At 35.0% G+C, this 27,801-nt stretch overlaps 1 long non-coding RNA gene across 1 annotated transcript; it reads right to left on the reverse strand.

The window, feature by feature from the left end:
- Positions 1 to 402: 402 nt before the first annotated feature.
- LOC141353265 (uncharacterized) lies at positions 403 to 4,066 on the reverse strand. Its single transcript, XR_012360281.1, has 4 exons — positions 3,966 to 4,066; positions 3,696 to 3,849; positions 3,479 to 3,547; positions 403 to 1,913 (listed from the first exon to the last, which is right to left on the reverse strand). It is a non-coding gene; the product is annotated as an uncharacterized lncRNA (long non-coding RNA).
- Between the last annotated feature and the right edge of the window lie 23,735 nt (positions 4,067 to 27,801).

The raw sequence follows: 27,801 nt of genomic DNA on the forward strand, positions 1-27,801 counted from the left end.
ATATACTGTATTGACATTAACTAACATTAACAAGAACACATGCTGAAAAACTATATTGTTGATTGTTTGTTCATGTTAGTTAATGGATTACTAATGTTAAAGATAGGGTTTCACATTTTGAAAAATGCTAACGGTAGCCGCCTAGCAATGAAATCAAGATCCACCCTCCAGTCAAATCGCTATCCAAAGTCACACCTCTTTCAAAACACATGAACACGCACAGATCAGACGGTCACATCTCATGTCTCATTCACCAGTGAGAAAACTTTGCAGTACAAAGTGAATAACATTTTTAAATTAACCAACATAAACAACTGGTTTACATCAGAATTAGTTTAAGCACATGTTCGGTTATGTAGACGTAGTAACTATATCGTTACGCTAATCCGTAAACGAACACAAATTTCATAAGCAACACAATGTTTCATCAAAGTAGATTATCTGAATCCATCTCAATACAAACATATCGCGCACCTATCTTACCAAAATAAACAGTGCAACGACCCTTTTCAGACCCTTTGCCTCCTGCAGCTGTTTGCATCTCGTGGTAAAGCAGTAAAGTTACTGATGTTCATTTGGGTTTTTGCACTTGCTGATCCAGGCAGTTTTTGCTGTTGTTGTTATAAAAGATGTCTTTCGTTTTGTGCCTCCTGTGTAGGTTGTCAATTCAGCAGAAAAGTTTGCTATTCTCGTTGTTTACAGACAGGAGGTGAGTGCACGTGAACGCGCCGATGACGTATGGTGTCTGGTTGGACTCGCTGCACGGTGGGCATTCAAATTACGCTTACGTATGAGGGACAAAAAAGGAAACGTCCGTTCGGACCGAAATCTATGATTGGTTGAACATTTTTTTGGTCCTACGCCTTTCACAGATGACATAAATTTCTACAAATACATTTAAACAACTTAACACAGTAATTTCTATCAGGATGTCAGGAGACTTTTAACCAGCATAACTACAATGTTTTAGGATCAAATCTGTTACCCTACCTTTAATGTTAAAGTGTTACCAAATATTCAATAAAAACTTTACTTTGACATTAAAGCGTGTGAATTACAATGTTTTTTCTTTGAAATGTATTAATTTTTACTAACCTTTTACAATAAAAGAGAAGAGTTGAGAGAGATGAGAGTTTTGTGCTGCTCTTTGTTTACTGTTGATGCGTCACGGTTGTCACGGCAACTCAGCTCTCATCTAGAACTTATGTTGTATTGACATTAACTAACATTAACAAGAATTAATACATGCTGAAAAACTATTGTTGATTGTTTGTTCATGTTAGTTAGGGATGCACCGAAATGAAAATTCTTGGCCGAAACCGAAAAAGAGGAAACCAAGGCAGAAAAACCGAAACCGAAACACCGAAAGAAATTATTATGCCAATTATTAGTACAAATGCATTTATGGCTATCACTGTGTACTAACTTTACTAGGGGTGTGTGACGGGACGGATCACAAAACTCACGGTTCAGATCACATTACAGTTTTTGACTCACGAATCAGTTACAGTTGCATGAAAGCATCAAACTGTCTCTAATAACACGAGAACATTAATGGCTGCAAAGCTTACAAAGTGCTATCTGACATCTCTTTATTGTTCCAACCCAGAAGACTGTTCTTCAGAGTCAACCGTTTTGGTGGGAGGTTTTTCTTTCACAGTTCAAGCATCACAGTCCGAATGAAGTTGAGTGTATTTGCCATGCATTTTGGGTAATCCAAATGCAATGCATATGTAACCCAAAACAAAAGACTTGAGGCAAGTTCTTAACATTATCCATAACAATACCTCCCTCCAGAATGATGGCAGTGGAGATGGGCTGGAGGAACACTAAGTTTTGACCCTCGTGAGGACTATCTTCACTGAACCCCGTCAGGACACCAACAGTGATGCATTCTAGAGCCTTGTCTCTCGCTGTATAGATGCAAAAGACAAATTCTTTAGCATTGCAATTTATGCTAGTCTAAAACATTCATTTTTATTGTTGTAATGTATTTAAAGCCATATTCTCTGATAACATTTTCACATTGGATTGTAACAATAAAGCAAACAAAATATATTTGATTTGGTTAAACTACAGCTATGGAGATCCAATAAGGTCTATACACTCTAAAAAAACAAACAGTGCTATATAGCACCAAAAGTGGTTCTTTGCTCGTAATCATAGAAGAACCATTTTTAGTGCCATATAGCACCGGTGAAGCACCTGTGTAGCACCTGTGTAGAACCATATAGGGGCCATATAGCACCACTATAGCACCACATATGGTTCTACAAAGCACTGTATGGTTCTACACAGGTGCTTCACTGGTGCTTCACGGGTGCTATATGGCACTAAAAATGGTTCTTCTATGATTACGAGCAAAGAACCACTTTTGGTGCTATATAGCACCGTTTGTTTTTAGAGTGTACATTCTTGAACAGTGACACTGACAGTTCAACCTAGACTCCTCCTTAAATTTGAAATGAATTAATATGTATAACGTTTATTTGGAACATTTTATTTCTATTTACATCTCTCAAATTAGTTATGTAGGTATTAGGGGTGTAACGATAAGCGTATTTATATTGAACCGTTCTTTAGACCATTTCCCTGCAACCAATATTTTGTTATTTTAAATGTAGGTGCATCGCAAGTAGGGATGGGTGATATGGCCTAAAATCCATATGGCGATATGCATTGCTGCCTCTTGCGATAGCGATATGCATTGCGGTATGTTGATTTTAATAGACTCGTTTCAGAACAGGTTATATAGACCCTTAGGAAAGCCAAACTGCTAAATGTATTTTTTTATACAAGTAAACCGTTATGGCTCTGGTAATATCAACCCATCGCAGGCTCTTCTACTAGAAAATGACAACAGTATCAGAAGCATACAAATCAGCACTACGCTGCCTCTCTCTCGTTTGCTCACACACACACACACACATACACCGTGGATCAGCTCCTGCCTGAAGGCAAGAATGCACATCCTGGTGAATTTTGGAAGTTAGACGCCTGAGCTGCAGCGGCCTGGCATAAGATTTATAAAAACACATTTGAGAAGAAAGGCGCAACAACTCAAAAAGACTTGCGTGTTTCACAATTAAAGACCATAATGCCAATTTCGCATGTGGAGCAGCAGTTAACTTGTGTGCGTTCTACCGCCTTTGCAATCGACTGGTTTCAGCCACGTTTATTCAGAATGACGAATATGATGATGCTTTGCAGCTGGCTGCAGCTTGTGACTCTAAATTTTGCGGGTAGATTGCGTAATTAACAGGCATTATCGCGTTGTGCAATAGAATTAAAATCTCTATCGTATGCCAATCGTAAGGAAGTTTCTCTGGCATTTCTTTCCTTTTGCTGTATCAATCACATATCGTATTGAACCAAACCGTGAATTTTGTGAACAGTTACATCCCTAGTAGGTATTGCTAAACAAAATACATTAATCACTGTACAAAATGTATATTGTATATCGAGCAGATAGAATTACATCTTCGTCACCAAGTAAAATGGAAATGCCTTTGAGGACAAATGAGCGAAGTACTGTCACGTCTGGTGTCTAATGATACACAGAGAGAGAAAAGATAAGTTAACAGAGTAAATTGCAAGGCACAAGCAGAAAGGAAATAAAATAGGTTGGTCTGGATTGTCTCATTTAGAACTTGATGAACTATCATACAGATCAAAAGCAAAATGAACCTACTTACCAGCCAGCTCATGTGCTGCATCAGCTCCTCCAGCTTCTGGCCAACAGTTCCCTTTTTGTTTTGAAAAGTTCGATGAAACGTGGGGCATACTGGTCCAAAGCCTCAAGTCTCCCTCAAGATTCTTACTCCCGATTCTATTAAACTCAGCAAACACCTGAAAAAGTAGAGAGGGGTATTTACATTCCAATAAGTGTTTGAATTTCTAGCCACACACCTTGAATTTATTTTTGATTTGCATAATTTTATTGGTTGAAAACAAAAATAGGTTACCTGTCTCTTTGTGAAAAGTGCTGGCCATCATTCAACCATGTTCTGTACAGCAGGCCCTTGTTTTTTACAATTTCTTGTCTGCGTAGTGGGAATGATTTGTGAAATGAGAGTGCCACATTTGGTTGTTTTTTCTTCATTCCTTCCACTAAAACACAAAGAACTGACATTATATGGGGATGATGGGAGAAACTCACACAAATAAGCTCTGGTTAAAAAAATTATAATAATTTGGGTTAATGTGTAAGGTAGATTTACAAAAATTCTCTCACATCTTCATGGACACAACAATGAATGTTTTAATATTTTCCTTGTAATAATGTATGATTAGCAAAAATGAAAATGCATCCGTGTAGATGAGGGATTCAAAGTGTATGCTTGTTGTGCACATTCTACATTATGGCCAAGCATGCTCGCTTAATAGCATCTGAATAACACAAGCAACACTTAAAACAATTCCACGACTGACTTTAGACATTAGGAACTGCAAAATAGCATCAGGGATTGTTTGCGCCGGAACACGCCTTCTTTTTTGCGCCGAACAGCCCAGGGAGCACAAGTTCATTCCTAGTTTAATAACGTGCGTCTGTGGAGGGAAAGTTCGCTGTGCATCGGGTGCAAGATAGGGCCGGCTGCATTATCAGACTTTAAATACCAGAGCTATAGGAAAAACGAAATCCTTGCAAAAATCTAATGATCAAGTTTTAATCATTGAACTTCAAGACAAGTGAACGGAGCAGTACAAAAGGTAAATGACTCACTTGTGGTTGGCATCTAGGATACTGTCTAGTCCTGGATATGATGGACTGTCCACAGTATCTATAAAGCCAGTTCAGAAATACTAATTACATCAAATATTTGAAATTCAACATATGCACAAAACATTATAGTAAGGGTGTCACGATTTCGATTTTAAATCGAAATCGATCGAAATTAAGTCACAGCTTCGAACTTCGAATTAAAAAATGGGATCGTCGATGCTGCCACGCCCCCATTTCACGTCCGGTCGGCTTACCAAGCGAGGAAAAAAACTCTCAGAGATGCCTTTAAAAACATCTGTCCAGCGGAACGCGATCATATTTTAAACACTAGGGATGCTACAACTTCTTGAAATGCATATCATAAACAGGATTACCAGTGATCTGACTTTGGACAGAGTGCAGCTCTCTGCACGTGCGCGATAGTGAGGGAGGCGCAAAGATGCAGCGGGTTAACTTATACAAAAGGATAGTTTGCCTCAGCTTGCATGAAACGCATAAAACTGAACAAATACATAAGGATTACTACTTTAGTTTATGTTCAGACGTCGGACAGATGCGAGCACGTGCACGTGAGACAGAGAGAAGCGCAGCTGCTTATGATGCTGGATTTATTTCAGATGCTATGAGTCCAAGACACGCGCATTAAGTCCATGTGCATTAAGTCCATGTTAGAGATGCGCGGATGGACTATTATTTCATCCGCAACCGCATAACAAAACTCATCATCCGTCCACCATCCATGCGCACCACCGTTTCTGACCAGTAAGTTTTCAAAACTGCACCCGCCCGCCATCCGCTGACTGGGCGATGCAAGGCGCTGCTGCTGATGACAGCCGCGAGACTAGAAACCTCTTGAATGTCAGCAGTGAACTCCGTCTTCGATCGGCGCACAGGGACAAAAATAAATAAATAAATAGCCTAAATTAAACACACGAATTACATAGCCTGCACTGGTGTCATCCTGATTTACCACGTTGTAAAACGTATTCCAGGCAACCCTTTTCTGACATTCTATTTCCTTTGTTTTTAATTCTCATTTTTTTGAGTTGCCACGTCCTTCGCCAGCGTTGATAAGAGCTGTGTCAAAATGCATCCTCATTTCTCCGCGCTGTTAATGAGAACGAATGGATCCTTAACAGCCGAGGATAACCCAAGCAATTAAAAGCTTTATTAAATAAAAGTGTGTATTTATTAGAAAACTTTTTCTTGTCACTGTTTTAGTATTATAAGTTATGTTTTGTGTTAATATTATTCTGTTTATGTTGCGTATATTTCTAGGTTGATTATTTGATATGCTGTTTAATAGATTAATCTACATCAATGTGTCATATGTTCTAAAATAAATTAATATTTTTCTGATTACATATTTATTTTAATAAGTCAGAAATGTCTCCGCTGTTTTCTGGTGACAGGCGCGGTGGGTGCTACTGGGGGCGTGTGCAGCAGGTGACGCAAATTTTGGGTCCTCAGAAGGCTAGACCGTCTCATTTCAGTTATTTTCTTGAACTTCTGAGGCTGCCACTATGAAAGACAGAGATGTCGCATGCTTAGAAGGACAGAGCTAATAACTAGCAGTCGATCCGGCACCCGCCCGAATTTAATTAAAATATTATTTTTCGTCACGTCATCCGCCCGATCCATGTAACTGCCAACCGCGCATAGTCCATGTGCGTGCAAGAAGGAATCCTCTCTCTCTACAAGCTCTCGCGTTAAGTGAAGCCCACAAACCCCCATGCGAGTTGTGCAATGTGCATGTTAATGTTAAAGTATTATAATGATAATAATAAATAATGGCATATCATTTTTGTCTAAATTATATGCCATATAAAAAATATGTAAAAATCGGAAATCGGATCGAATCGTGACCTTAGAATCGAAAATATAATCGAATCGAGGATTTGGAGAATCGTGACACCCCTACATTATAGTATATTTCATCATACAGAATGATAAATTCATTTAAACACACAAGATATTTACTTTGAATTTCTTAAATTGATTCGCTTTTGTTGTAATCCAATTGCTCTGATGTAAGCATAACTTTTACTTTAACATGCAATAATAAAAGTTATTAGTTGAAAATAACTTTTATTGCTGGGATTATGGAATGTGAGGAGGATTGATTACCATTCTGCTTGAGCCTGAAAGAGGACAGTTTAAAAAACACACAACAATTTAATACAACCAAAGTTCACAACAAGTAACGTAACATGTGAAAACTAACATAGGCCTATAACCCACAGACAGTTCCCCTTATTAAAATGTGCACATTATGTACAAGATGACCTTGAATAATAAGGTAAGCAACGGAGTATGCCAGCAAATACGTTCCCTATCATACCAGGCTATGATAAACTGTGTAAAAAAATTCAGACAAGGAGACACTCTTGTCTGTAACGTGACTGATCTGGGTACTACACGTGGTAACCACGGAAACGGCACAGCTATGAATATCGACCAGTGTTAAGTGTGAGTGTTAAATAAAATAACATTGTGGGGATATCCCCAATCATATGTCGACACACGAGGTAATCTTGTCTTTGATAAGCACAGACTGTTATTATTGGTAGCTAAATTAGCATTAGTGCTAACTTTACAGCCTAGCTTAAAATAAAACTTCAAACTTGTTCTGCCTAAACTTATAAAAATCAGTTATAAAGCTCAGGAAACTCACAAACCACCGGGATCAGTCTGTCATCATGCTAGTCAGTACGTTACTCGAAAAAAGTTACCTTACTAGGCTTGTTCGACTTCATGCGGCGCCGCAAGAACCGGCAGCCGGATGACGTCAAAGTATCGCGAGAATGATTCAAGAAATCTTATTTCGTCTCGCTCTCGCGATACTTTGACGTCATTCGGCTGTCGATTCTTGCGGCGCCGCATAACACTGAAGTTATTCCTGAATTTTAACGTGTCAAAAGTCTTTAAAGTTACCAATTTTCAACACCGAGGAAGTTGTGGATTGAAAAATTAATAAAGTATTGACCAAGTTTCAGCAAAATATAGCCACATTATGTCTATAATATAGTTAGCTAGCGTAAGCAGACATTACTACACGAATATCAAGCACAAAACACTGGCGCTGACGAAACAAAACGGTGTGCACACGGGTAAATATTTACTTACCAAATGAGTGTGCCAAGCACAAGAATATCGTCTGAAGATAATCACAAGTGCCGTAGAAGCGATGTTTAGGTCCAGCTCCACCTGGTCAGTTGCAGGCAGCATGTGGTGGTGAGGTGACATGTAACGACCGTCTACAAAATTACGATTCCCGCAACGCCAAGACCCGCCCCACGAAGCACCTTGATTGGTTGGGTTTAGGCATTTCAGAGAGGACTGATCTGCGCATGTCCACATGTCATAAACTTACTTTTTCTATATGAATCCAGCTCAAGTAGACTGAGCTGGTAAGATTTTTCAACCTCAAAGTACAAGTAACTCACTAAAAGCAAGTGTTAAAAGCAGGTTGATAAAAACTGATTAAGGTCAATTTACTATTTTTAAGTAAGTACCATGTTTGCATTTACAGTGTAATTTTCTTTATATGTGCTAAGCGAACATAATAAGATTTTATGATCGCTTGTTTTTTAAACGCGTCTTTCTCGTGTGTGCACCATTGAGGGCACTTAAACGCGCATGCACTATTGAGGGCACTTAAACGCGAGCGCTGCACACACAGAGAACGAGGGCAAATCCCAAACAGCGCAACAGTCACTCCACATAAAAACGTTACGTTGTTTTTCATTGCTTTATTCGCCAAATGTATGTTAAAGGTGACATAGAATGATTGAACAGAGTATTTATCCTTGTTCTGTGATGTGACATGTAGACAAAAATGTTTTTGTTTGGGTCTGTAATGCCTTAGAAGCTTCCTAAAAACCTCTCTCAGATAGCTCTATTAGGGTGGGGGATTTTAAACATGTGGTTTTGCAATTTGGCTCTCCCTACTGGCTTAACTTGCAATCTCATTACTGATTGGCTGACTTTGCTGCCACTCAAAAAATGTAGCCAATTATTTTAAAGTGGAGGGGCAGTTAGATGCCTGTGATGTCATAAGCATCAGTTTTTCAGATTGGGCAGTTTTCTGGCTGACATTTCTAAAAGAGAAATTTCTATGAGACTGAGATGTTTAGCATGTTTAGCACTTTTTGTATGTTTGTGAATGTGGGTAGACTACCATTATTCAACAAAGACAAGGTAAAAATGGTTTTTCATTCTCTGTCCCCTTTAATGGAGTTCTGATCTTTGAATGGCATACTGTGATGATCACGTCTGGACCGGACATTTCAACCGCATGTGCCTCTGTGCGTACAGAGTTAAATACATCCACACCGCAGACATTTTGCTTCGGACAAGCATGTGCAGGTCGCAGTTTCTATTTGCGTCATAACAACATTTCGGCCGCTTTGTTTTAGTGATAAAAGTCTTTCGGTGGCCGAATATTCGGTGCATCCCTAATGTTAGTTAAGGGATTGACTAATGTTAATGTTAAAGTGTTACCAAATATTCAATAAAAACTTTACTTTGACATTAAAGCGTGTGAATTACAATGTTTTTTCTTTGAAATGTAATAATTTTTACTAACCTGTTACAATAAAAGAGAAGAGTTGAGAGAGTTTAGAGTTTGGTGCTGGTCTTTGTTGACTGATGATGCGTCACGGTTGTCACGGCAACTCAGCTCTCATCTAGAACTTAATGCAGAAACACTCAACATCAATATACAATATAAAAATTAGGGCGTCAATAGATTAAAAAAATTAATCTAGATTAATCGCATGATTTCATGAGTTAACTCGCAATTAATCGCACATTTTTATCCATTCTAAATTTACCCTAATTTAACACTTTTCAGGTTTTTAATACTCTAATCATATATACATATATAGATGCTTTATGCAAATGTATGTTAACAACAGCCTGTTTACATTATTAACAGAATCATCAGCCATTGTTTTGTATATTAATTTTCCTTTCAGAAGAATTTTCTTTCTCTATTTTTGTTGCTGTATCATTTGTGACATGTGCTGACAAGTTGAGTTGGAATTAGCAAATTTAAAAAATATATGTGTTCATATTTTGACATTCTCTATTTAAACATAGAACAATGCATGATTTGTTGAAATATAACAAAATATGACAGAACTACACCTGTTTGAAGTTGAAAGAGTCAAATTACCACAAAAATTACCACAAAATTACCACATCCATACATTAAATTACCACATCAATACCTTAAAATCACTGGTAAAACTAATAGATTTAGCACACACAAAGCAAAAACATCATCAATGTATGTTCAACTTTTTTTTCCTTTTGTTTGATTGACATTGAGACAGACTGCTTAAAATCTAAGTGATCTAATATAATGTTACACATCAGATAGTTTTACCCAACAGTTAACCAAACATTTACTTAAGACATAACAGATTATAGATCCTACCTGCGTGAATTCTTATCAAAACAGATATTTGTAAAACTGTAATTTTGTGTAGATGACATGTCTATATATCCGGGTCGCGCACTCGGGTGTCTGTGTGCACGCGCTTCAGATGTCAGTCAGACAGCGTGAGGAGATCGCTTTTGAGTCTTGTTGCTCTTAATAACTATTTAACATTAAACAGGTAGCGAACTTTATCTCTCTTAATGATTCTTTTAATATCAAGCAAGTCCTGCAGTCTATTTTCTAAGTCATGCATAAAAGCAAAACCAAAATGAATTGAGACGCATCTTTGTATTAGATAAAGCATTAGGAGGAGGACGGTAACGTTACACCTCTCAGACGTATAAATAGTGATCAATTCATATGTCCAACGAGCATTTAGAGCATTGGATTTGCTAGACGATTTGCTTAATGTTCTTATTTCTATGAAAACCTTTTACTCGTTTAGACAGGTTCACATTTGCCTGCGTCTGTTCATTCAACTATGGGCTGGACCAAGGGTCAAACAGAAATTGTGCATTGCGTTAATCGCCGTTAATAAAATTAGTAGCGTTAAAATTAATTTGCGTTTTTAACGCGTTAAATTTGACAGCCCTAATAAAAATACAACATAATTCACTATATCACTGGTTTCATTTTCAATAGGATGATGTCTCTCTTTTTAAATGGTTTTAAACATTTTTCCTGAAACTTTATAACACAATATTTTGATTATTCAATAGGACTTGAAAGGTGTGTCCCAAATCGCAGACTTATGCACTATAAGCCATTTTCTAGTATAATAGTGTAAGTAGTGATCACACTAAAAATACCCAAAAATAAAGTGTACTTTAAGTATCTGGATGATGCACTCCAAGAGTGCAATGCTGGAAATTATTACAATCAACAGTCGCGGCTTCCCATATGGCAAAAAAAAAATGAATTTCTCTGGCCAAAAATATGTTTTAAATACATGCTAAATACATTTTGTAAAAAGCAATGATTAATTTAATTTAGTTTAAACCTTTATATATTTACATATTTTTCCAACTGTATTTCAGGGGAAATAATTTTACAAGCTATACAGTAAAAAAACTTCCTGGCCAAAATATAAATGTTTTATAAAATGTATAAGTATGTGTAAAATATAAAATTATAAGTATATTTTTGCAGTTAAAATATAATTAATTTTAACATGTTCAAAACTTTTCTCCCATGCGATGTAAATATAAATGCTTTAAAAATACATTTATTTTTAATTCACATTTCAAACTATAGACGGTTTCATCGGACACACGTGATACACGTCTGGATTCGAACCTTACTTCCGGTTTCGTTTTTTTTTAAGGTCTGACTAGTTGCTAAACTGATCTCTTGAACAAATGCCTCGTCGAAAATAACAAATGTTTTGGTTTAGGTAATCTATGAGTTGTTTTTTTGCTTGTTATATAAATAAACTAAGTTTAAAGAACTTTGTTGTTATTTATTCTTAGCGGAGTTTACCGGAAGTTACGTGCAGCCGCTTGTTTATGTTGTTACTGCTGAAACGGTCTGTACAAAAAATATACATATAATGGTGAAAAATATATTTTTGTAAATATATTCCAAAATATATTTCAGCAAAGTGTTGCCAAATTTTCAAGAAAAACTTTACTTTGACTTTTATAAGTATTTTGCAGTTGAAAACATAATTCATTTTAATATATTCAAAACTTGTCTCACATGCAATATAAATATAAATGCTTTAAAAATAAATTTCTATATATATATATATAAGCAACTGAGAAAAACTGTAATTAATGCACCATGAACTAACATGAATAACTGTATTGACATTAACTAACATTAACAAGAATACATGCTGAAAATTAAATTGTTGATTGTTTGTTCATGTTAGTTAATGGATTTATTAATGTTAACGTTAAAGTGTTACCAAATATTTGATAAAAACTTTACTTTGACATTAAAGCGTGTGAATTACAATGTTTATTCTTTGAAATGTATTAATTTTTACTAACCTTTTACAATAAAAGAGAAGAGTTGAGAGAGTTGAGAGTTTGGTGCTGCTCTTTTGTTGACTGATGATGCGTCACGGTTGTCACGGCAACTCAGCTCTCATCTAGAACTTAATGCAGAAACACTCAACATCAATATATATGTCAAAAAAATACATTTCTCTGGCCAAAAATATGTTTTAAATACATGCTTAATACATTTTGTAAAAAGCAAAGCTTAATTTATTTAATATTATTTTCATTTGAAAAAATATTTAGTTTAAACCTTCATATATAAAATGTATAATTTTACAGCAAAAAAAAAATTCCTGGGCCAAAATATAAATGTTTTATAAAACGTACAAGTATGTTGTAAAATATAAAATTATTAGTATATTTCTGCCAACCCTGTATCATATAAATAATGTACATCGATGCATTTTTTTATCCAAAAATGACAGTTTGTTGCCTCTAATTCAGTGTTTTTGAATGGCCTGCTATCAAGTTTCTGGAAGTATCTGAAGTCAACATGAATCACGAGGCGCTCAAGCATTTTGAACTCCTGCTGTCGTAAATCTCCTTTAAGAGCTGAGTGTTGAACTTCATTGGACCTTTTTTAGCCTAAACTGTCAAATGTGACCACTTAACTAACCAATATACACTTCAGTCTTACTAAGTCTTCTTTGTGTGTTTGTAAAACTGCACACTTACCTTTATAATGAGAGTCAAACAGGGCAGCAAAAAAAGGTCAGATGGCCTTTCTGTGTGGGGTTTGCATGTTCTTCCGGTGTCAGCGTGGGTTTACTCCGGGTATACCGGTCTCCTCCTACAGGTAAAAACATGTAGGTTAGATGAATTGGAGATGCCAAATTGCATTTGTCTTCATCACATGACTGTATATAACACATTTTTTATTTATTACAGTTTTTCTCAGTCTCTTTGGAGCATTTCTCAGATTAGAAATTAATTTTAAAAACATTTTGTTCAACCTCTACATCATCAAGTCAGTTGTGCAATTTCTCATTGTTTTGGACAAATTGCAAATGCTTTAATACAATTTCGCCATTAAAAATGGTAAAAAGGTGAATTCATCACACTTTACATCAGAAAATACTGACACTTATAATTGTGTAGGTACACTTGCTAAATTGACAACATTTGACTAAACATTTTGACTGTCTTGTTCATGAACAATGACATGCGGATTTGCTATTTTGATGGCACTAACATGTTTACTGATGTAAAAATTTACTTTTAAGAGATTAACTAAGGATTTTGAACAAGTAACAGGCTTTTGCAGGACATCCATAATGTTGTGCAGTACAGATTGTTCTGGGAAATACATTTTAAGCTCCAAAGCAACTGAGAAAAACTGTAATAAATGCACCATGAACTAACATGAATAACTGTATTGCATTAACTAACATTAACAAGAATTAATACATGCTGAAAAACTAAATTGTTGATTGTTTGTTCATGTTAGTTAATGGATTTATTAATGTTACTGTTAAAGTGTTACCAAATATTCGATAAAAACTTTACTTTGAAATGAAAGCGTGTGAATTACAATGTTTATTCCTTGAAATGTAATAATTTTTACAAACCTTTTACAATAAAAGAGAAGAGTTGAGAGAGTTGAGAGTTTGGTGCTGCTCTTTGTTGACCGATGATGCGTCACGGTTGTCACGGCAACTCAGCTCTCATCTAGAACTTAATGCAGAAACACTCAACCTCAATATATAATATAAAATACATCATAATTCACTATATCACTGGTTTCATTGTCAATAGGATGAAGTCTCTCTTTTTAAATGGTTTTAAACATTTTTCCTGAAACTTTATAACACAATATTTTGATTATCCAATAGGACTTGAAAGGTGTGTCCCAAATCGCACTCTTGTGGACTATTCTAGGCTATTTTCTAGTATAAAAGTAGTGGTCACACTAAAAATACCCCAAAATAAAGTGTACTTTAAGTATCTGGATGATGCACTCCAAGAGTGCAACGCTGGAAATTAATACAATCAACAACTTCCCATATGGCAAAAAAATACATTTCTCTGGCCAAAAATATGTTTTAAATACATGCTAAATACATTTTGTAAAAAGCAAAGCTTAATTTAATATTGTATCTATTTGAAAAATATTTAGTTTAAACCTTCATATATTTGCATATTTTTCAAAATGTATTTCAGGGCCAATTTTACAACCTATACAGCAGAAAAAAGATTCCTGCCCAAAATATAAATGTTTTATATAAAATTATAAGTATATTTTTGCAGTTAAAATATAATTAATTTTAACATTTTCAAAACTTTTCTCCCATGCGATGTGAATATAAATGCTTTAAAAATAAATGTATATTTAAATTACATTAAAAATATATATAATGGTGAAAAAAATATTTTTGTAAATATATTCCAAAATATATTTCAGCAAATATATTTTTTGACATTTTTTGTATACGTTAAAAAAATTTTTTTTTTTTTTTGGGCCGTATGGCGCGGCTGTCAGATGCAGTAAGAGTGATGTTTACATGTGGAGACAGTCTGACACTTACTAAAGTCATGTTGAACAAAATAAATAACAATGATATTACAAGAACAGTGTACAAATTGATCTTCATTGACTTGCATTGTACTACAGTATGAATTTGACGTCATTGCTCTCATCTGGAAAACGCTTACACTTCTGATTAGTATAAAACCATCAAGTGTTTCATTTGGGACGATGCTACTCCCCTAAAATGTATACACTTGATGTGTGAGTACATAGTGTGTAGTTTAAGTGTATAGTGTGTAGTCATTTGGGACAGAGCTTATGAAAAGTTTTCATTACAGGATTTGAAAAGAAGACCAAACATCATGGTTGTGCATCATTAGCAAGTCGTTTCCCATTGGGCCCATAGTCAGTGTCCTTTTAAAATAGTTTTAGGAAATTTGTCCAAACTTGCCCTAAAGCCAGAATTGAAATGTTTTCATAACCCTATAAAAAGTAATTTATAAAAGTTAATAAACGACCATTTTCAATTATCTAGGTACATTAGGTACATCTAGGTACATTATACATTGTATATTCTATTTTGAAACATATTTTTAGGTTTAGCTAAGTGCCTTGTTTGCTTGTATAAGGATATTTTTTTGTACGCAGCCACCCCTATAAAATCTCTGGCTCCTGCCTTGTTTACATTTCTGCAAGTAATTATTCTCATTATTTTGAAAACTCTTATTTTGTCAAAAATAGCTTCATCAAATGCGTAACAATTATGCACTAAAACTGTAATGTTAAAGGGACAGTTCACCCAAAAATGAAAATCTGTTATCATTTACCAGGGCTGGACTGGGACAAAAAATTGGCCCTGGCATTTTGGCCCAGACCGGCCCACTACATAGGATCACAAATCTTTGTGCAACCTTGACTATAACTCCATATAATGAATAAGTAAAAGAGTATAAGAGCTGACACGTGACATTACAATAATGTAAATGCTGTAAAAGGCTTTGCAGGTTTTAAAAATAATAGTATAAGCCAGTGAGTGCACAATGTTGTGCACCTTATAATAACACTGAGACAAGATAAATGTTACAATGACAAGCCACAAGCCCCATTACAGTGTGTGCAGAAAATGTTGATCACTTTTTCTGAACACCTTTTACCAATTCCAGACCAAAGTAATTTTAATAACCAACATTAATTTTGTATATATATTTTCCTTTCATCCTATTTTATGCCCTTGCTGCCCGAATCAGGATTTCTTGTATAATGGTCACACCTCAATTTTGCAATTTCCATGCATGGCATCTTTCTTATGGACATAAATAATGAATGTCCAGTGTGTGTTAAACATTTTTGGCCCATTTAAATGTAAAAGAAAATGTGCCTAATAATTCTGCACACTTGAATATAAGGTGCTTTTTTTCTCCAGTCAGGCATCATTAACAATAATGTATTACTTATAAATGCTTTATTTACAAAATTAATGGTAGTTATTAAAATGAATTTGGTTTGGAATTAGTAAAATATGTTTGATAAAAACTGTGATCAAAAGTTTGATGTAATAATTCTGCCCACACTGTATGTTATTGCAGTGTAATCACTGTCATGTTGCAAACAGCCATTGGTCTATCATTTGTGTTTTTGACTGTGTTTTATTAAGAGGATATCTACCAACAGTGTTTTAAAAGCAGTTCCGCTTACTGCATGTCAACTCGCTTCTCAGTCGTCTCTTATTTTGACAGACGCACACTGATGCTGCATGCTTCATAAAATGCCCTAAAAGTTGTTATTGGGCTAGCCAAATGTCAAATCAAAAAGAACCAATGGGCAGCTGATTAGGTGTCTCCTGGGCCGGTCTGTCCGGAAAAAAAAAACATCTTACGCTAACTTTTTTGGAAAATGCTATACATTGCCACCGCACCTTTTAGCGCCATTAATGAATTACATTAAAACAAAGAAAGAAAGCAACGGGCTGCGTTGCGCGATGAACGAGTGTTATGGGCTGGTCAGACAAAAATAGTGCGAGATGTATGATACTCGCTCTCTGTTTCTTGTGTGTGTCAGATCATCGCTCTCTGTTTCCATCTGACACAAGAAACAGAAGGGGAGGGGTGGAGCTTGTTAAGAGATGATTGGGCCAGCCCAGTGTCAGTATGGAAAATGAACCAATGGGCCGCTGTCCATACTTTATGAGGCCGGTCGTTGGCCAATTAAAAAAAAATATATATATCATATTATATTCATCGGCCCCCAAGGACGTCGGCCCACCGGGCGATATGCCAGATTACCAGTCCAGCCCTGTCATTTACTCACTCTTATGTTGTTACAAACCTGTATATATTTCCTTGTTCTGATGAACACAAAGAAAGATATTTTGAGAAATATTTGTAACCAAACTGATCTGAGGCCCCATTGACTTTCATAGTATTTCCTTTATTCTGCTATAGAAGTCAATGGGGCCTCATATTGGTTTGATTACAAACATTTCTCAAAATATCTTCCTTTGTGTTCATCAGAACAAAGAAATATATATGATGACAGAACTTTAATTTTGGTTAAAATATCCCTTTAAGAGATTTGTTGTACGGCTTACTCAGATCTAGACGTCAGGACCATTTCTAATGGTGTTTTTAAAGAAAAATGAAGGTGTATGTTGTATATTGTTCAGTGCATTACTGTGTAAAACACTAGTGTGAAGCAGAACTTAGTAGTGAAAAAAACAATAAACCCCAACTAAGTGTATTTGTATAAATAGCACACTGTTTGAAAAGTTGTACAATACATACGCCAAAGTCCAATTTTGCATGCACATGATACGCCAGTCCTTCCTGTTCACTTAATATCATCTTTTCATGTCATTTTATGTATTGGTTGTGTACTGGTATTTTTAAACCATTGTCTTTTGGGATTGGGGTTAGATTTGGGATTTGGGTTAGTATGTTGTTGTATGTATAGGTTTCCTATTTTTAAGCCATGCTCGCTTGAAGTTTGGGTTAGAATTGGAGTTAGGATGTCTGAAATGTAACAGAAAGTTGTTCTAACTGCAATCCCAAGTGACAATAGTAAACAAAATTGGAAAAAAGAAACCAATACATGAAATGACACAAAAAGATGTGCGGTATTAAGTGAACGGGAAGGACTGGCATATCATATGCACGCAAATTTGAATTTGGTATATTGCATGACTTTTTAACGGCGTGCTATTTATTATAGATAATACATGAAAATAGGTTGATATCAACAGTCACTTAATATTAATTAAGCATAAACGGGCCACAAATGATCGCATTTCATCTACTTTAAGGAGATTGTCTGAGAATTTTAAACTCTCTGGGGCGGTTTCCCCGACAGGGATTAGACTAGTCCTAGACTAAAATAAATGTAAGAGGGGCGGTTTCCCGGACAGGGATTAGACTAGTCCTAGACTAAAACATTTTTAAGAGCTGTCCAAACTGAAAACAACTTGCAATGACATATCTTAATATACATCAGGGCCCTTTGTTTTGCCTCAAAATGCACACAGGTAATGTTTTTAGTAAGGCATGTTTGTTAAAACTAGTTATATTTCCTAAGTAAACTAAGGCCTAGTCCTGGATTAAGCTAATCTTTGTCTGGTAAACCACCCCTCTATGTTTTCTACACTGAAGATTCATATTTTTTACAAATTATTTTACATATTCATAATTTTACAGAATACACCCTATATCAAATGAATGTATTATTACTTAAATTCATTTATGGGAAAATGCTAGCTTTATTAGTCAGTCCATGTTCATTTTGACCATGAATTGAACCAATGCAGCGTCATTTAATGGCGGGTATGCACAGAGATGAGCAGCTTTTGAAATATAATTGCTAACAAAATAAATGACCATGCGTTTCAATTCAACACACTGTATCAGATCATGTTGTGATGAAGTTAGACCAGCTTGCTACACCAGCAAAACCAGCTAAAACCAGCCCACCTTCTAATGTTGGTTTTATGAGCTTTTTTCAGTAGGGATGTATGCTACAATACAAACAATAAACAATAAACTCTAACCATTAGTGTATTTTTCAGTGTTTTATTCATTAAAGCTCGCTTCTGAGCTTCACTTATGTTCGTTTTATTGTGTCTGTGCTGCCATCTAGTGACTCACGAAAATTGTTTAACAATGATTTTGCTTTAATTACTTAGCGAAAAGCAAATTTTTTATTAAATTAAACTTAATACTAATTTTAACTAGAAGAATTAAAATAATTCACTACAGTGTTGGTGAAAACCACGGACTGCAGTTAAAATCACTTAATTTCTTCTTTTGCTGGAGATACAGCTCAATAAAAAACTCGATTTATATGATTGCTTTGCCCTATTTCGTTACTTTTGTAAGCAATACTGCACTTAAAACGACCGCTATAAGCAAACATCATAAAACTTAAATAAAAGACAAATAACTTTTGGAGGAGAAATCCAGCAGCTGTCATGAGGCGCGAACTTCAAATGGGACGCATGAACGACTCGTGCTGTTCTATATGGCAAGCCGTTTTAACTTTTATTCGTTGTGTTCTTGATATCAACAAATCAATTTTCACTAGTTAAAATTTTAATTCTTGATATCAACAATTACATTCCCACTGGTAACAATGCTAATTCTTGATATCAGCAATTCAGTTCTTGATATCAACAATTCAATTCTTGATATCAACAATTAAGTTATTGATATCAACAATTAAGTTATTGATATCTGTAATTGTATTTTCACTAGTGAAATGTCACCATAGGTTGCCATTCAAATTCAATTGTTGATATCAAGAATTACATTTTCACTAGTAACAATGTTAATTCTTGATATCAACAATTCAATTCTTGATATCAACAATTCAATTCTTGATATCAACAATTCAATTCTTGATATCAACAATTCAGTTCTTGATATCAAGAATTACATTTCCACTAGTAACAATGTTAATTCTTGATATCAACAATTCAATTCTTGATATCAACAATTCAATTCTTGATATCAACAATCGAGTTCTTGATATCAAGAATTCAATTGTTACCAGTTAAAATGTTAATTCTTGATATCAATAATTCGATTGTCACTAGTGACAATTTTAATTTCTGATATCATGAATGGGATTGTTACTAGTAAGAAAGCCATTTTAGATATCTGAAATGATATTGATATCAGAAATACAATTTCAGATAACAGAAATTAACATTGTTACTAGTGACAATCGAATTATTGATATCAAGAATTAACATTTTAACTAGTAACAATTGAATTCTTGATATCAAGAACTCCATTGTTGATATCAATAATTTAACTCTTGATATCAAGAATTGAATTGTTGATATCAACAATTTACATTGTTACTAGTGGAAATGTAATTCTTAATATCAAGAATTGAATTTGAATGGTAGCCTATGGTGATATTTCACTTGTGAAAATACAATTACATATATCAAGAATTTAATTGTTGATATGAAGAAATGAATTGTTGATATCAAGAATTAAATTGCTGATATGAAGAATTACCATTGTTACTAGTGGAAATGTAATTGTTGATATCAAGAATTGCCATTGTTACTAGTAGAAATGTAATTTCTGATGTCAAGAATTACAATTTTAACTAGTGAAAATTGAATTGTTGATATCAAGAACACAACGAATAAAAGTTAAAACGGCTTGCCATAGTTCTACACGTGATGACTTGAGCGTGGCCTTTATGATGTCACAATATCAAAGCGTCGTGCCAGGGTGACCTTGACATCAGAAATGCTTTGGTCAAGATGTTACAACCATTAACTCTTTACCAGCCACAGACTAGTTATCTGGTCAAAAAGAGGCAACGCTTCCCAGCCAGTAACATATATGCAGTAGGTGGCGCTGTTACCCATCTTATAAAACAGCAAAGTAAATAAAGTTACAGGGTCATTACCTGTGTGGAGAGCCTATTTTAAGAAAATGTTTCACTACAGGATATTTATTTTCTCTTACACTTATGAGTTTTGTAGCAATAGGATAGTTTATATGTTGGACTACAATATAATGAGAGAAATTTGTTTGGTTTGAGACTATTTAATGTTTGACTGGTCGGTTAAATGTTTTAATTTGTTTTACCTACAGAGCCATTACTCTGCAAAAATTACTTTCTCAACAGACATGATGATATGTTTTAGTTACTTTGTCCTTTGCTAGCTTTGTATGCAATTTTGATTGAAGGACTTAATGTTCGTTGTAATGTGCTCAATAAAAAAGATTAAACAGAAGATAATGCTTATTTGATGACATCTAGTAGTAAAAAGAATGAAAAGCACAGTGTCATTGTTCTGCCATCTTATCCTTTGTTTAATCTAGTCTTATGGCAGGATCATGACAGACACATGTTTTGTGTGGAATCAAGTTGTCATGCGGGAAATCACATTAACACAGACAGTAAACAGACATATAGACATGGAAGACGACACATAGCATACACAGATAGCATGTCGACTTAATTTTGGCACAAAAGGAACCCCATATAAGTCCTTCAATCAAAATTGCATACAAAGCTAGCAAAGGACAAAGTTGCACAAAGTAACTAAAACATATCATCATGTCTGCTGGTTAGAAAGATGTGTAACAACAAGTATGCTTTTTGTGGTTGGCTCCATTGTGGGCAGAATTATTAGGTAGCTACATAAAACTTTTGATCAAACATATTTTACTAATTCCAAACCAAATTACTACCATTCATTTTGTAAATAAGGCATTTATAAGTAATATATTATTGTTAATGATGTCTGGCTGGAGAAAAAAAACACCTTATATTCAAGTGTGCAGAATTATTAGGCACATTTTCTTTTACATTTAAAATGGGCCAAAAAACTTTTAACACACACACACTGAAAATTCATTATTTAATGTCCATAAGAAAGATGCCATGCATGGAAATTGCAAAATTGAGGTTTGACCATTATACAAGAAATCCTGATTCGGGCAGCAAGGGCATTAAATAGGATGAAAGGAAAAGATACAAAATGAATGTTGGTTATTAAAATTACTGTGTTTTGGAATTGTTAAAAGGTGTTCAGAAATAAAGTGACCAAAATATTCTGCACACACTGTAATGGGACTCAGCCACGAGAGTGCGACTTCATTGTAACATTTATCAGGTCTTGGTGTTATCATAAGGTGTTCAGAATGTTTAGTTTAAACATTGTGCACTCACTGGCTAACACTATTATTTTTAAAACCTGCAAAGCCTTTAACAGCGTTACATTTCTGTAATGTCATGTGTCAGCTCTTATACTTTTCTACTTAATCATTATATGGAGTTGGTAGTCAAGTTTGCACACAGATTTGTGATCCTATGTAGTGGGCCGGTCTGGGCCAAAATGCCAGGGCCAATTTTTTGTCCCAGTCCAGCCCTGGTCTCTTTGGAGCATTTCTCAGATTAAAAATTAATTTTCAAAACATTTTGTTCAACCTTTACATCATCAAGTCAGTTGTGCACAACATAAAAAGCAATTTCTCATTGTTTTGTACAAATTGATAATGCTTCAATACAATCATGCAGATTATTATACAATTGTCCAATATACAATTTCTCCATTAAAAATGGTAAAAAGGTGAATTCATCACACTTTACATCAGAAAATACTGACACTTGCACTTGGTATATTGACAACATTTGACTAAACATTTTGACTGTCTTATTCATTAACAATGACATGCGGATTTGCTATTTTGATGGCACTAACATGTTCACTGACGTAAAAATGTACTTTTAAGAGATTACCTACAGTAAGGATTTTGAACAAGTTACAGGCTTTTGCAGGACATCCATAATGTTGTGCAGTACAGATTGTTCTGAGAAATGCACACATACATTTTAAGCTCCAAAGCAACTGAGAAAAACTGTAATAAATGCACCATGAACTAACATGAATAACTGTATTGACATTAACTAACATTAACAAGAATTAATACATGCTGAAAAACTATATTGCTGATTGTTTGTTCATGTTAGTTAATGGATTTATTAATGTTAATGTTAAAGTGTTACCAAATATTCAATAAAAACTTTACTTTGACATTAAAGCGTGTGAATTACAACATTTTTCTTTGAAATGTAATAATTTTTACTAACCTTTTACAATAAAAGAGAAGAGTTGAGAAAGTTGAGAGTTTGGTGCTGCTCTGTGTTGACTGATGATGCGTCACGGTTGTCACGGCAACTCAGCTCTCATCTAGAACTTAATGCAGAAACACTCAACATCAATATATGTGACCCGCTCTGGCGAAATGAGTCGGAAGTCGCAACGTTCCGTTTTAAGATATGAGCCGATAATGTGGAAAAACAATGAAATTATCAAAAAAAATATTTTTAGCTAATATCAAAGAACAGACATTAAAAAATTATCTCCCAAAGTTTCGTAGTCCAAATAATTGAGTAAAGGTGTTTAAATGACTATTAAAGTTGAAACAGTTTTACTAAATTCGCTGGAAATGAACATTGCTTCTCTCAAATCCTCTCGTCACCTCCGAGCATTTCGGGGGATCCCCTGAAACGTCACTATCTCTCCAAATATGCTGTTACACGTTGTTTTAGAGCCAATCAGAAATCTTCATAAAGGCTCATCATTTGTCAATGGGAAACCCCGGGGCACGCGATTGGTCCAGCCATCATCCTGTCATACTCACAGCACTCTCCTATTTAACTCCTTTTTGAATTGGTTACAGTGTTATTGTCAACTAACCTACACAAAGATATGATTACATAGGCAAGCATTATTGTTTTCTTTTTGCTTGTCTCTCTGCCTCTTAATTTCTCTCACACGCGAACGCGCGTGCGCACACACGCGAACACACACACACGTGCGCAAACACGCATGCGCGCGCACGCACGCACGCACGCACACACACACACACACACACACACACACACACAAACACACATTGTTTTGTGGGGACATTCCATAGACATAATGTTCTATTCCCTTCCCCTAACTCAAACCCCAACCATCACAGAAACCTTTCTGTTACTTCACATTTTCAATAAACATCATTCTGTTTGATTTATAAGCTAGTTTCCTGGTTTACTGTAATGGCATTTATATTAATGTCTTTGGTCAAATTAAGCTGTAAAATAAATCGTTTATCTATGAAAGATATCTACAAAAAACGGGCAAAAAACTTTAAAGGCGTTTTTCTCAGGTTTTCAGTTGGAAAAAGAGGACAGACAACCTTAATTCAAATGTCTATATCTTTAAAACCATTCAAGGTATGACTTTGACTAGGATATCATTTGAAAGCTTATGGTTTTTCATATCCTCTTTTCATTGATACCAAAATCTCAATTTTGAAATTTGGGTCACTGTGACTCATTTTGCTGGATCAAGTCACATATATAGCAAAAAAATACATTTCTCTGGTTTTAAATACATGCTAAATACATTTTGTAAAAAGCAAAGCTTAATTTAATATTTTTTATTTGAAAAAATATTTAGTTTAAACCTTCACATATAAAATGTATTTCAGAGGCAATTTTACAACCTATACAGCAAAAAAAAAAAGATTCCTGCCCAAATATAAATGTTTTATAAAATGTACAAGTATGTTTAAAATATAAAATTATAAATATATTTTTGCAGTTAAAATATAATTAATTTTAACATTTTCAAAACTTTTCTCCCATGCGATGTGAATATAAATGCTTTAAAAATGTTTTTTTAAAATTACATTTCAAAATATACAAAAGAATATATATATATATATATATATATATATATATATATATATATATATATATACATATATATAATGGTGAAAAATATATTTTTGTAAATATATTCCAAAATATATTTCAGCAAAGTGTTGCCAAATTTTCAAGAAAAACTTTACTGTGACATTTATAGACGGGTTGCCGGTTTACAAACATTACAGGGTGCGGGCGCATCCAGGAGGCAGAAAGCTTGATTGGTGAGCTGGTCCGCTACTGCAACAACCTTAATTATTGAAGCGTTCTTTATTGTTTGTATATAAATAAAACTTGATTTTAGTTGGATCTGTTTTTCTGTTTTTATTTTTGCAGTGTTACTGTGATACATGTATGAATTATAATGTTAGGCTAGTAACGTAAGTCGCATCTACTGGTATGTTAACATCAGGCACCCAGCACTGGCTCTGTTGCACTCAAAAAAATTAACTTGGTTGGAGTCAGTTTTACTAAATAATTTCTTGTTCACTTTACTTAACAAACACAAGTAACTGCATATGATTACTTTAACTTAGTAATTTCAACAAAAGACTGTGTCTTGTCAGCTTTACTTCAAAGTTATTTGTTCACCCAATATAACATTGTTGCGTAAAAGTAACAGATTAATAAAACCAATACAGACTTGCATCTCATTGGCTGATGATGCTGCAGTGTATTATGGGTAAATTGTTGTTCTGGCACCCTCTTGCAGAAGTGCAGCACCATTAGATAAGTACATGAGTAATAAGTGGTCAGGTATGAGTCAATGAACTTGTTCTGTTATATTTTAGAACAAAACAAACCAACAAACGGTTTGAAATGTAACATTGCATTTCAAATATGTTTGATAGACTGCAATTAAATAAAGGTTGTATTGAGCAGCTGCACTCTGATTGATTGATTGATTGATTGATTTATTGTTATGGAGATATTAAATCATTATTTTTTTATTTTGTTTTCATCAATTAAAAGTTTCATAATAGTGACATTAGTAGGATTTCTTTAGTCCATGCAACATTTAAATTGTCAATTTTACACAAACTTTTTTAGTAAATACAACTTACATTTAATTTGTTGACATTACTTAACAAAGCTATGTGGAACCCACTTGACGAAGTTTTTTTAAGTAAATCCAACTTTTTATTTTTTTGAGTGTGGTACTATTATCCACGCAACAACTCCTTGGCATTTTGACTTACAGACATCGCTACTAGCCTACAACACAAGGCACGGCTCTTCTTTCTGCCTCTCGGTTGCGCGCGCAAACAGTTATGATGTCCCCGAGCAACCCATCTATAAGTATAAGTATTTTGCAGTTGAAAACATAATTAATTTTAAGATATTCAAAACTTGTCTCACATGCAATATAAATATAAATGCCTTAAAACTAAATTTATTTTGAAATTAAACTACAAAATATACAATATATAAGAAAAACTGTTATAGAAAAACTGTATTTCATGCACCATGAACTAACATGAATAACTGTATTGACATTAACTAACATTAACAAGAATACATGCTGAAAAACTAGATTGTTGATTGTTTGTTCATGTTAGTTAATGGATTTACTAATGTTAATGTTAAAGTGTTACCAAATATTCAATAAAAACTTTACTTTGACATTAAAGCGTGTGAATTACAATGTTTTTTCTTTGAAATGTAATAATTTTTACTAACCTTTTACAATAAAAGAGAAGAGTTGAGAGAGTTGAGAGTTTGGTGCTGCTCTTTGTTGACTGATGATGCGTCACGGTTGTCACGGCAACTCAACTCTCATCTAGAACTTAATGCAGAAACACTCAACATCAATATACAATATAAAAATACAACATAATTCACTATATCACTGGTTTCATTGTCAATAGGATGAAGTCTCTTTTTTTTAAACATTTTTCCTGAAACTTTATAACACAATGTTTTGCTTATTCAATAGGACTTATGCACTATTCTAAGCCATAATAGTGTAAGTAGTGATCACACTAAAAATACCCAAAAATAAAGTGTACTGGATGATGCACTCCAAGAGTGCAACGCTGGAAATTAATACAATCAACAGTCGTGGCTTCCCATATGGCAAAAAAATAAATTTCTCTGGCCAAAAATATGTTTTAAATACATGCTAAATACATTTTGTAAAAAGCAAAGCTTAATCTGCACGTTAATCGTGCTAGAGACTCTTGCATCACCGTCGGCACCAAACCGGACCATCGCAGACGAGCCTCTAGGATCTATTTTGTGCATTGTTTTAATCTGCATGTTAGTCATGCTAGAGACAGATAGACAGATAGACAGATAGACAGACAGACAGACAGACAGACAGACAGACAGACAGACAGACAGATAGATAGATAGAAAATTAAGGGGCTTAGCTAGAGTGGCTGGGCTAGGCCCAACCTTTGAAGGATAGGAAATGCTACCTTACATCTGGTGCCTCTAGTGGCTACAAAGGGGAGAAAAGTGCATCTCTTTCACTACACTTGTTGACTATTTAAGGCTACCCAGGTGAAACCCACAGACAAGGCGCTTCCCTGAGCACGCAGCCAAGAGCGCTGGGCCGTCTGCCCTCCCCACCTCGACTGCTCAACAGTCACGACTCTACTGTAACACAGCCGAGCCGCACTCAAAAGTGTCACCCACCAACTGGCACAGCCACTAGGGCCTTTATGTCAGTTGGCACCGTTAGCGATTGGAGTGCCCGATGGCAGAGGCCACACTGCATTTTGCTGTCTAAGGTGCAGAAAGAGCGAACTACCACAGCACCCCGACTGTACAGACTCGAGTCAGTTCAGCGGGACAAGCCTGATGGAGAACTCACCATGGAGAAGCCTTTGATTCATCTAACAAGTGTTAGCTTACAGAGAAACACAGGGGCTTATCGACGCTGCACCAGTTACATCGTAAACGAATCCCTAAGAATGGGACTTATTGGGCTGGATTATAATCATAGTAAAGAATTGTAGAGAAGAACAATTGTTAGACACTTAAGACTGACTGCTAGGGAGGAGAATGCACAGAGACTGAGAGTATTGCGAGACTGGGTGAGATCCAACATGGCAGCGTGCTGAACACAAACACAAACAAACACTGGATTACGACTTTACTCATTTATCAAAACAACTTTCGCTATACTGGATAACCAACCTTGTCAAGACTCGGACAACCTGCTCAACTTCATCGACAGCTATTTCTAGAATTTGGACACCATATCAGAACCAAACAAGAAAATACGCAAACAGGACTCATCCTCCAAAACAGACGAGGAAATTACAGTCGAGGTCAGTGTACTCGCATCCATAAACTCCAAGCTTGCCATACTCGAACTTCTGCATACAGACATCCGTGATCTGAAAGCTAGTCTCGAATTTTCTCAATCTCAAATCGAAACTTTAATGCAAGAAAAGGTCGAACTAAAAGCAACTGTTTCACATCTCTCCACTCA

This window comes from Misgurnus anguillicaudatus, chromosome 21 (genome assembly GCF_027580225.2).
Source record: "Misgurnus anguillicaudatus chromosome 21, ASM2758022v2, whole genome shotgun sequence".
Taxonomy (NCBI): domain Eukaryota; kingdom Metazoa; phylum Chordata; class Actinopteri; order Cypriniformes; family Cobitidae; genus Misgurnus; species Misgurnus anguillicaudatus.